The 12,119-nt window shown below is 42.4% G+C and overlaps 1 long non-coding RNA gene across 1 annotated transcript in view; it reads right to left on the reverse strand.

Moving 5' to 3' along the window:
• Window positions 1–5,699, reverse strand: part of LOC110134451 (uncharacterized) — a 55,392-nt gene extending 49,693 nt beyond the window's left edge. Inside the window, exons 1-2 of the long non-coding RNA XR_002313070.2 lie at window positions 5,562–5,699; window positions 580–681 (exon numbers count right to left, since the gene is read on the reverse strand). This is a non-coding gene — a long non-coding RNA (uncharacterized lncRNA). The remainder of the gene's footprint in view (window positions 1–579; window positions 682–5,561) is intronic.
• Window positions 5,700–12,119: the final 6,420 nt, after the last annotated feature.

Below are 12,119 nucleotides of genomic sequence, written 5' to 3' on the forward strand. Positions count from 1 at the left end.
AGCAGTGCACTAGCCCACTTCCCTTGCTTTGCTTCTATTCACAGCATTGGCCACCATCTGGCATATTTTCTTTCTTAGTTTTTTTATCTTCTGTGTATTTCTCATTATATTATAAACTCGGTAATTTTTTCCCCCCTCTTTAGTCCTCTACTTCATCTCCTGCACCTTGACTAAGCCTAGATTAGAATAGGTACACGTGGGGTAAGGGGAAAGGGCAGTTACGGGAACCCAGTGAAAGCCAAAGCTAGAAGGAAGGACTTCCCACAGAAGCTGCTGAACAAGGTCATCATCAAACTACTACTGGGCAGAGAAGGAACCACAGGGATAAATACCCTTCACCTCCTTTCCTTTGCTGTGTGCTGTGTCATGCAGTCACGCATGACTCTTTGCAACCCCAGAGACTGCAACTCACCAGGCTCCTTTGTCCATGGGATTTTCCAGGCAAGAATACTGGAGTGGGTTGCTTACTTCAGGGAATGAATCTTCCTGACCCAGGGATCAAATCCATGTTTCTTGTGTCTCTCGCATTGGCAGGTGGGTTCCACTGCACCACATGGGAAGCCCCTCTCTTTCATTTACCTCTCTTTTTTGCTACTGCATCTCATTGACCACGTTCAACAAGAAGCCAGAAGATAAGGAGTCGGTCTGATGCAGTCCACTCAAGACTATTTCCCAAGATTCCTAGGGAGTAGACAAGAGCAGAGAGTGAATCCAAGGGTGTGAATAGAACACACCTCTAACAGTCAAACAATGGCAGTGAAGCAGAAAGAGAAGTGATGTCTTAATTTTAATTGTAAAACTCATTACTCATTGTTGTTTTTACCTAAATGAATTTCAGGTGCTTCTGTGATGGTGAAGAGGATTTGGCAAGGGGACATTGACCCAGAGGATGTTTGTTTTTCTGCCTTCATTTTCTTATCATCAGTGTCTTTCCAACAAGAATGATGTTGGAGAGTATCATTTGACTTGAAACACCTGTTCTAGAAGGAATTTTTGATGACTTGCTTAAATGCACACAGCACAATAAGTAGGAACATAAATAGACATTGGAGATGTACATTGCACTTAAATAGAGATGTGTTGAGCATGGGAAATCCTTTACTGGACTTTTACTGGATGTTTCTGGAGGGGAAAACTTGGGTTAATATTTAGATTTTACCTTTACTGTCTTTTCAAACAACATCAATCCCTCTGAAAAGGAATCTCACAAACCTACACATTTTTATCAAACTTGCAATCACCCGGGATCTCCTCCCTAACTATCTGAGGCTGGGTCACAGTGGCGTCTTCCATGTTCTTGACTTACTTGTAGCCGAAAGTGAAAGTGAAAGTCACTCAGTCATATCCAACTTTTTGCGATTTCTACAGGCCAGAACACTGGAGTGGATAGCCTTTCCCTTCTCCAGGGGATCTTTCCAACCCAGGAGTCGAACCCAGGTCTCCCTCATTGCAGGCAGATTCTTTATCAGCCGAGACACAAGGGAAGTCCAAGAATATTGGAGTGGGTAGCCTATCCCTTCTCTTTGGATCTTCCTGACCCAGGAATTGAACCGGGGTCTCCTGCATTGCAGGCAGATTCTTTACCAACTGAGCTATCAGGGAAACCCATATTTGTAGCTGAGACTCACTAAATCCCATGTAATAACAGTCTGATCACCAAAAACAGATCCTAAATGTAAATTAAATGTTTAGACTAAATTAACACCCAACATTTCTTCAAATTCAACATACCCTTACTAAATAGTTGTTAGGAAACATTATTGTCAATTATCATTTACTCAAACTCCCATTTTTCATATTAACGTTGTAGGGAAATTTTACATGCCGTTCTGTAGTAGGGTGTTTGTTGGTTCCTGGATGCGGTGAGCCTGGAAAAAGCTTAAAGGAGAAAAGAATATCTGAAATGCCCTTTTGGGATTCAGTTCTATCACTTTTGCTGGTAAATCCAAAATTTTGACTTAGTTAATAAGTTTCTCCACACCTAATTTCTCCTCTGTAAAACAGGAATGGTAATACCAGCACTTAGTTTACTGCACCATTCCTTAAGGGTTAAGTGAGTTAACATCTGTGAAGTGCTTAGAATAGCACTTGGCACAAAGTAAGCACTATATAAGTATTTGTTGACTAGAATAAATAACCGTCTTTGCAACTTTCATTTTACACCTTTTTCCCACTGATTCGGCTGAAAAATAAATTTAAAAAGTGTTTAACAGCAGCTTTGGGGAATGATATAGTATGTTGTACAAGAGTAATTTATCTTACATTCTATTCTATTCTGTAAGACTGCATGGCTTTCAGAGAATCATTTTTTTTTTAAATTCTAGTTTATAAAAGAAATAAATTAGGAGGCATAATAGGCAGGATAATGTGGACCCCCAAAGTTATTCATATCCTAATACCCATAATCTGTGAATCTGTTTCTTTACACAGCAAAAAGTCTTTTGAGGTATGAATACATTGAATATTGAAGTAAAGAGGGTAGCCTGGATTTTATCCCCAGTGAACCAAACCTAATCCTTAAAAGGGGAGAACCTTTCCCAGCTCTGGTCCAAGGAAGACTTGACTATAAAAGAATAGTCAGAAAGATGTAACACTGTTACCTTTGAAGAAAGACAAAGAGGGCCATGAACCCAGGAATGTGAGTGGTCTCTAAAAGATGGAAAAGGTAAGGAAACAGACTCTCCCCTAGAAGTTCCAGATGTCTTGATTTTAGTTCCCTGAGACCTGTGTCAGACTTCTGAAGCATTACTGTAAGATGATATACATGTAATACAAAGTTTATAATGATTTGTTCTAGCAGCAAACAGAAGACCAATACAGGAGATGTTGTTTGTGTGTTAAGTCCTGTCTGACTCTTTTGAAGGCCCATGGACTATATCCCGCCAAGCTCCTCTGTCCATGGGATTTCCCAGGCAACAATGCTAAGTGGGCTGCCATTTCCTTCTCCAGGGGAATCTTGCCAACCCAGGGATCAAACCTGCGTCTTCTGCATTGGTAGGAGGATTCTTTACCACTGAGCCACCAGGAAAGATCAATATAGGAGATAAGGCTTGACTTATTAAGGAATTCTCACATCATGTAATGTGCCCACAGTATTTGTATACTGAGACCAATTTACTCTTACTGGGAGATGTCTGTGGAAGATGGTTTTAATAATGAATGTGCTCTATCCTTCAGAACTGAGAAAGGGAAGCACCACAGTACAATTAAAAGGCAATGAGGTTTGACATTAAAGATGTCAATCCTTAGAGTTACCAGACTTGCCAAATACATTTTTAGTATGAATACATTCAGAGCGATCATGGGAACAGACAAATAGTAAAAACAAACAAACAAACAAACAAACAAAATCATTTTTAATCTGAAATTCAAATTTAACTGAGTGCACCATATTTTACCTGGAGAAGGGCACAGTAATCCGCTCTAGCATTCTTGCCTGGAAAATCCCATGGACAGAGGAGCCTGGCTGGCTATAGTCCATAGAGTTGCAAAGACTCAGAAACAACTGGAGAGAGTTAGCACACATTCGGAGAAGGCAATGGCAACCCACTCCAATACTCTTGCCTGGAAAATCCCATGGAAGGAGGAGCCTGGTAGGTTACAGTCCATGAGGTCTCTAAGAGTAGACACGACTGAGTGACTTCACTTTCACTTTTCACTTTCATGCATTGGAGAAGGAAATGGCAACCCACTCCAGTGTTCTTGCCTGGAGAATCCCAGGGACAGGGGAGCCTGGTGGGCTGCCGTCCGTGGGGTCGCACGGAGCTGGACAGGACTGAAGCGACTCAGCATCAGCAGCAGCATATATGCACTGTACTTTATCTGGCAACATTACCTGTACTGGAACAATAACTATCACACAAGTGAACTCTCAGCGTGCATTTGAAATCAGGCTGATAATTGGGATGTCCTTTTAAATCCCAATGCCCAAACTCAATGATTTAATGATACTTTAATCATTATCTCTGAGGGTAGGACACAGACACGAATGTTTCAAGGCACTCAAGTGATTCTCAATGTGCAGGTAATAATTCAAACAATAGTTCTCTAACTATCTTGTGTGTAAGAATCACCCAGGGAACTTATAAAGATGCAAATTCCTGGTTTCATCATAAGAGATTCTCTGATTCAGTAAGATTGCAGGCAGATTCAAGATTTTCTGTCAACAAACATCCAGGATAATTTCTGTGACTCAATGAAAGATCTGTGACTCACAATGTAAGAAAAAAAAAAGCAAAACTAGACTTTCCGTCTCTGAACTTGTGCCCACAAGGTTAAGTACAGTGAAACTCACTGTGCAAGTTTTATGAGGATTATATGATTTATGCATACATACTGTAGAAATTACTAAACACAAATTACTGAAAATAGAAGACTGTCTAATTCCTTCTCTTCTCTCTTAAGTTTCACTACTGCCCTGAAGTTTTTCTTGATTTCTTTAGCTTTTTTGAGTCCCATCTTTTATCTCTGTATTCCTGTAGACCCAGGTGTTGATGCTATGTAGCTCTGTCCAAATTAAACATCATCTTAAACTGTTCTTTCTGATTTCAGGGAAGTCCAACTTGTCTTCCCAGTGGGTCCTGAGTTTTCTATTCATTGGTAGAGGTGACAGGGTCACCTATATTGTTGCTTTGTTTCATCACGTGATAAGCCTGAAAGCCTGGTATTTTTATCTTCATTTCTTAAGACAATGCCATGTCTCCATGTCAGTCCTACCAGGACTTTAAAGCTCAGAGTTTTCATGGAAGAGGCAAACACATGAAACTCAGTGACTTTCTGACTCCAGGCCAGATAGGATTTCTGAAACCAACCCTGCCTCTTCTGAAAACAAACCCAAGGCAGATCCTGTTTCTCTAAACCTTGGTGCCCTTCCGCTCACCTCAGGGCCTCTCAGTACATATGCCAGGCCAACAGCCCATTCCCATGGACTGAATAACCAACAGGATACGGAAAATACACTGAACCGGGAAGAAGGACTCTTTCCTCCTCTTCCTTGATTTTTGGCGCCTGCACTTTCAGCATTCCTGCCTGGAAGGACGTGAATGCAAGCAGGGAGGCCTCTGTCTTTCTACCCTGGGGCCGCCTGGGGTTTGTATGAATGGCTCATCCCCACTGGGCTTGTGAGTCAGGAAATTACAGGCTGCGGGGTCAACCAGGTCCTTTTGAGAAAAAACAGCTAACATTGTTCTGACCAGAGAATAATATCTATACCTGCCTGGAGAAACAATAGCTGACCTTATCACCCTCTTCCCTCACTGTACTAAAAACTGCGGCTTTGCACAGTGTAGGCAACTTACTCAGGTTTTTCAGTTGATATAAGGAGTTTTTAATAAGTGACTCCTCTTGGATTCTATGTGTGGTTTTCATTTCTCCAAAGTTCTCAGGTTCATATGCATTGTGTATGGACAGAAGCAAAGATTTGGGGTTAGAAAGATCTGGGACTTGAAGCCCTGCTCTGCTACTTCATAGGTGTGGCATATGGGAAAATGTCCCAGACTTTCTTGAGCATTCTGTAATCAGGGTGCACATCGGAGAATGCATTGATTGGTCTTTAGCCCTACCTGGAAACTGCAATTCTGATGTCTGTTTCTGTCACTCACGATGAGGAAGCCCCAGTGGTCTTCTCCCAGGACTCTGATGGAGAACAGCCCACCTCTGACAAAAGACCTACAGGTCTAAGATACGTGAGGACAGCTACAGTGCTAACTTTGGGAAGCTAAGGCTTGTTGGCACAGCAACAAGCTCTTATGACATGTCTAACCAGCAGGCCTCATTTTCATGAGCCACCAGCTAAGTCACCCTGAGATATCTGGAAAGTGTTAATTACACCTCACCTATATCTGCGGTCACCTCTGTGTCATCGGAACACACCCCTGACATGAGTAGGGTGTGGAATACGCTAGAGGTAGTGACCAGGCCCAGGGAGGCTCTCTATCAAAGGGTGATGGGTCCAGACCCAGAGGTGACAGGCCTTGGGTCATAGAAGCAAGAAGAGCAGTGTGGCAAATGATAATTTAAAGCTAAGACTGAAGTCTGGCATACCCTTAGTGTGCATGCACGCTCTGTCATGTCTGACTCTTGGTGACGCTATGGACTGTAGCCCACCAGGTTTTTCTGTCCATGGGATGTCCCAGGCAAGAACACTGGAGTGGGTTGCCTTTTCCTACTCCAGGGGATTTTCCTGACCCTGGCACTGAACCCTCATCTCCTGCATTGGTAGGCAGGCTCTTTATCACTGAGCCATCTGGAAGGCCCTGGCCTACCCCTAGAGCAAGTCTCTTTTCTGTAGCTCTCAATTTCATTACCTTGAATAAATGAAAATTATTTGCCTCACCAGTGGCTGTTATGAGAAGGGGTAGGATATTTGCCTCTAACCATTAAAGTTTCATGTAAAGCTTTCTACTCCAGGCATATCATAGCCTGCTTATGAACAGAGGCAGAATTCCCTGCCAAGGCATGAACTAGGTTGACAATAAGGGTTTAGTTTCAGTTTCCTCACCTCTAAAATGGCAATAAAATCTCAATATTCACAGTAAATATGGAAAAGAGACTGGTAATGGAAGAGAATCTGAAGCTATACACCTGAAACCAACACAATATCGTAAATCAACTGTAGTTCAATTTTTAAAAAATAGAACAGTTGTAGAAAACTATATTGTAAACTACAAAGGAACAGTGTGTATTGCTGTTTTCTTTTTCTTTTTTTTTTTCTTTTTCCTTGTCTTCTATCCTATCATCTAGAGACTATGACATGCACAGTAGATCCAAAAAGGCAATGGGTCTAACTTTCAGAAACACAAAGAGGAAGCCTGATCAGGAAGGTGATAGAGGTAATTAGAATCAGTGTTAGGTAACCAAAACAAGTCTCAACAGGTGGGTCTGATGTTGAAGCATCAGCTAACTTCCCTAAGGCAGAAGATGTAGGGCTGGTCTGGCAACTGGGTCACAGGAATCAGGCTCCCAGTTTCTGTTATTTCATCACACTACAGGAGTCTTGTAATTAAGTGTGTCATTGGAGAAGGCAATGGCACCCCATTTCAGTACTCTTGCCTGGAAAATCCCATGGGCAGAGGAGCCTGGTAGGCTGCATTCCATGGAGTCGCTAAGAGTCAGACACGACTGAGCGACTTCACTTTCACTTTTCACTTTCATGCATTGGAGAAGGAAATGGCAACCCCCTCCAGTGTTCTTGCCTGGAGAATCCCAGGGACGGGGGAGCCTGGTAGGCTGCCATCTACAGGGTCACACAGAGTCGGACACGACTGAAGCGACTTAGCAGCAGCAGCACACTGTCATTGTTCATTTAATTTGTTCATTTTGCAATATTTAGTAAGCCTCCAATGTGTGTCAGGCCACATGCTAGGGATTTACAATACAGGGGTAAGCAATATCCTTTTCTTTCCTCTGTAGAACAGAAAATGTTAATAAAACAGACATTTAAAAAAAAAGAAATAATACAAATGTGAGATAAGTGTTTATTGAGGGCACATGTTGTTGCTCAGAATTTCTTTCCTGTAACTTTTATCACAGCATTAAGTTTGGATGGGTCTGGCCTACCTGCTACTTCCAGAGTTCATCCAGAAAGAGGAAGAACTGGATTATATTTGATTTATGCATCTATATATTGCTTTTCTCCTGAATCTATTGAGATTCCTCTAGGACTATAAGTTGCTACAGCCACTTGGCTTCTTTCCTTCCACACAGAGAGAGTCTGTCTGATTAAGGGAGGAGATATAGAGAGGGAGAAAGGAAGAACCTTATATTATAATTTGAGCTCCTGGATCAAGCCATGCCAGGAGCCAAAGGAATCCCAGAACCTTTCTCCTAAAATAGTTGGGGCTGGGTTTCCATCTTTTATAAGGCAATGAGATCAGACAGAGTAGTCACAGTGAAAATGCAAACTTCTGTGGGAACATGGAGAATCTGGGGGTCAGAGAAGTTGCCAGAAACAGAAAGCTTAGGGAAAGGGTTAATTTCCCAAGAGAAGAAATGAGAGAATGGTGAAGACTCAGATCTGAGGCAGGCATGGAGAGTTTAAAGACCTTTCAACTTATCATTACGGCTACAAAAATGTGCAAGCCGTGTTTGCACTGTGTGCATGTGTGTGTGTGTCTACTGGGGGGTGGGGGGAGAGAAAGATGAAGCCAGGGATGATTCATGGGGATTGGCCTCCACCCCTGTTACTTTATGGCCTGCAACATGTCACAGTTTCTTTCATCTGTGAATCAGAAATACTCATACCTAATTCATAGGGATGATGTGAGGTTTAAATAAGATTACTAAGGTAATGTATATGAAAGCACTTGTTCACTTGTTATCGTTATCAGTTGCTATGTCATGTCTGACTCTTTGAAACCCCATGAACTACCGCATGCCAGACTTCCCTGTCCTTCACTGTCTCTCCGAGTTTGCTCAAACTCATGACCATTGAGTCAGTGATGCTATTCAACCATCTCATCCTCTGTTGCCCCCTTCTTCTCCTGCCCTCAATCTTGCCTAGAATCAGGTCTGTTTCAGTGAATCAACTTTTCACATCAGGTGGCCAAAGTATTGGAAATTCAGCTTCAGCATCCATCCTTCCCATGAACATTCAGGGTTGATTTCCTTTAGGATGGACTGCTTTGATCTTCTTGCTGTCCAAGGGACTCTTCAAGAGTCTTCTTGAAAGAATCAATTTTTTGGCGCTCAGCCTTCTTTATGGTCCAACTCTCAGAGCCACATATGACTACTGGAAAAAAGGTTAAACAGAGAATCTGAACCCCCTCCAAAGCTACCATCTGCACTTGATGCCAAATTATCTAGAAATGGGAAGGAGATGCCCTTGACTATGGGCACCAGTTCTGTGAGCTGACTCCCCTAAATGGGAGAGACCCTGGGCAGGACATCAAGTGTCCTGAGATGAGTAGCATCTGAGCTGAGAGCACCTGGCTTAGGCCATACAGCAGGCAACCTGGGCTGCAGACCAACAGTTTAGCATCAACAGAAGAGGTGTGTTAGTTACTCAGTTTCATGAGGAAAATTGATAGAGCTTATAATGCCAGACAGGCCACAGAAGGTTCCAAAGGGCTTTCCTGTATCAACAACACTGGGTGGAAGAAGTAACACAGCATACCATTCCCATTTCCTTTAACCAGATGGAATTACTTCCTTCTGGAGGAAAACAAGTCTACCCTACATATTAGGTAATGCTGATTAAAGTTCAAGGTACAATCCTGTCATACTGTAAGCAAGAAGATAAAGGTGATAAAGGTTAATATTACCATTATGTTATTGACAATTAGATGAAAGAATACCTTTGCAACATGCAAATATAAGGGCTCAGTGCCAAAAATGCATTAGTTCAATTTACTGACTGTCTAACATAAGCCATGTCCATTTCAAAATGGTGGTTGTGGTTGTTCAGTTGCAAAGTCATGTCTGACTCTTTGAGACCCGTGTGGGGTAAAATAGTTGTACGTACAATTATATAAGACCCCATGTAAATAGAAAGAATAAATAATCCCACAAAAACATTGTCTCTATTCTTACAGCTCTTATCTCCTCCTAGGAGAGACAGACAACAGAAAGCAAATAAATAAATATAGTCTCTGATGGACGTAAGTGCTCTGGGGAAAAATTAACCAGAGTGACAGGAGGTCACATTGGTGAAAATTGTTTTCGAAATGACTGTCAAAGGAGATCTCTGTGGACATGGAATCTTTGAAGGAGACAAGGGCACAGGCTCTATGAGGTCAGCATGATTAGAATTCAAGGGCCCTGAGAAAATGCAAAGTCCCCGAGGCTGGGATAAGTCTTGACAGACTGGAGGAACTTGAATGTTAGCAGAGGAAGTGATAAAATGTCCAAATTGGTACTATATTTTGAGTTTGTAAGTGATGCTGAGTAGATCCCTGCGGGATTCCTGGGCACAGAGGCCTTACTGTTCCCCACTTCTTGTAGACAAGACTCCAGCCTACATGACATTCCCTGAGTTTCAAAGGACAGATTCAAACAAAAGCTAATAATGGAGGCGCAGCCACAAAACCACCTGAGGCAAGATAAAAGGGACTGGAGAAGCTCATCAAGATTAGGAGACCCTCAGTTCAGTTCAGTCGATCAGTCCTGTCCAACTCTTTGCTACCCCATGGCCTGCAGCACACCAGGCTTCGCTGTCCATCACCAACTCCCAGAGCTTGCTCAAACTCATGTCCACTGAGTCAGTGATGCCATCCAACCATCTCATCCTCTGTCGTCCCCTTTTCCTCCTGCCTCCAATCTTTCCCAGCATCAGGGTCTTTTCCAATGAGTCAGTTCTTGTCATCAGGTGACCAAAGTATTGGAGTTGCAGCTTCATCATCAGTCCTTCCAATGAATATTCAGGACTGATTTCCATTAGGATTGACTGGTTGGATCTCCTTGCAGTCCAAGAGTCCTCTCCAACACCACAGTTCAAAAACATCAATTCTTTGGCACTCAGCTTTCTTTATAGTCTAACTGTCACATCCATACATGACCACTGGAAAAACCATTGCTTTGACTAGATGGACCTTTGTTGGTAAAGTAATGTCTCTGCTTTTTAAAATGCTGTTCTAGGTTGGTCATAGCTTTTCTTTCAAAGAGCAAGCATCTTTTAATTTCATGGCTGCAGTCACCATCTGCAGTGATTTTGGAGCCCAAGAAAAGAATTCATTTGAATCAGTTCTAATGAGATGGATGAAACTGGAGCCCATTATACAGAGTGAAGTAAGCCAGAAAGATAAAGACAATTACAGTATACTAACACATATATATGGAATTTAGAAAGATGGTAATGATAACCCTATATGCAAAACAGAAAAAGAGACACAGATGTACAGAACAGACTTCTGGACTCTGTGGGAGAAGTCAAGGGTGGGATGTTTTGAGAGAACAGCATCGAAACATGTATATTATCTAAGGTGAAACAGATCACCATCCCAGGTTGGATGCATGAGACAAGTGCTCAGGCCTGGTTCACTGGGAAGACCCAGAGGGATTGGGTAGAGAGGGAGGTGGGAGGGGGGATCGGGATGGGGAATACATGTAAAAAAAAAAAAAAAAAAGGAAAAAGAAAATAGTCTGTCACTGTTTCCATTGTTTCCACATCTATTTGCCATGAAGTGATGGGACCAGATGCCATGATCTTAGTTTTCTGAATGTTGAGTTTTAAGTCAACTTTTTCACTCTCCTCAATTGAATCCATGTCTCTTGCATCTCCTGCGCTGGCAGGCAGGTTCTTTACCAGCTGAGCCCCTGGGGAAGCCTGACTATGTAACGTCTCCCTACTCACCAAGGAGGCTCAGATGGCAAAGAATCTGCCTGGAATGCAGGAGACCTGGGTTTGATCCCTGGGTCAAGAAGACCCCCTGCAGAAGGGAATGACAACCCATTCCAGTATTCTTGCCTGGAGAATCCCATGGACAGAGAAGCCTGGCAAAATATACCCCATAAGTTTGCAGAGTTGTACATGACTGAGTGGTTTTCACTATTCATTAAAGGAGGGGGTCACAGTTCTTGAAGTGCTAACCTACTGTTTTCCTCTTTTGCCTGGCAAAGGAATAAAACCATCTTTCCTTCTCCTCCATTATTCTGCTCCTCTATTTCTTTTCTGCATTGGTGCACAGAAAGCCAAGATTTTGGCAGCAGAACCAACAAAAATTGAAAATAGATTGGTAATAACATATAAGGAAAAGAGAAGAGAAATTGAATAAATGATGTTGTTATTTACCAAGATGAGGAAGATGAGAAGAGGAAAATTTTTGATATGTAAGAGTCCATAGTTTTATTTTGGACCTCTATTTATGCTATACAGGGTAAGGGTGACATGATAGTAGAGATCAAGGTGAGATGCTGAGCCTGAGGCTCAAGGAAAGGATCAGCATTCAAGGGATCAGCATTCTCCAGGCAAGAAACTGGAGTGTATTACCTTTCCCTTCTCCAGGGGATCTTCCCAACCCAGCACTTGAACCTGGATCTCCCGCATTGTAGGCAGATTCTTTACCCTCTGAGCCACTAGGGAAGCAAGAATCAGCCTGCCAATAAAGGAGACTCAAGTGATGCGTGTTCAGTCCCTGGGTCAGAAAGATCCCCTGGAGTAGAAATTGGCAACCCACTCTGGTATT

Source organism: Odocoileus virginianus, chromosome 29, assembly GCF_023699985.2.
Source record: "Odocoileus virginianus isolate 20LAN1187 ecotype Illinois chromosome 29, Ovbor_1.2, whole genome shotgun sequence".
Classification (NCBI taxonomy): domain Eukaryota; kingdom Metazoa; phylum Chordata; class Mammalia; order Artiodactyla; family Cervidae; genus Odocoileus; species Odocoileus virginianus.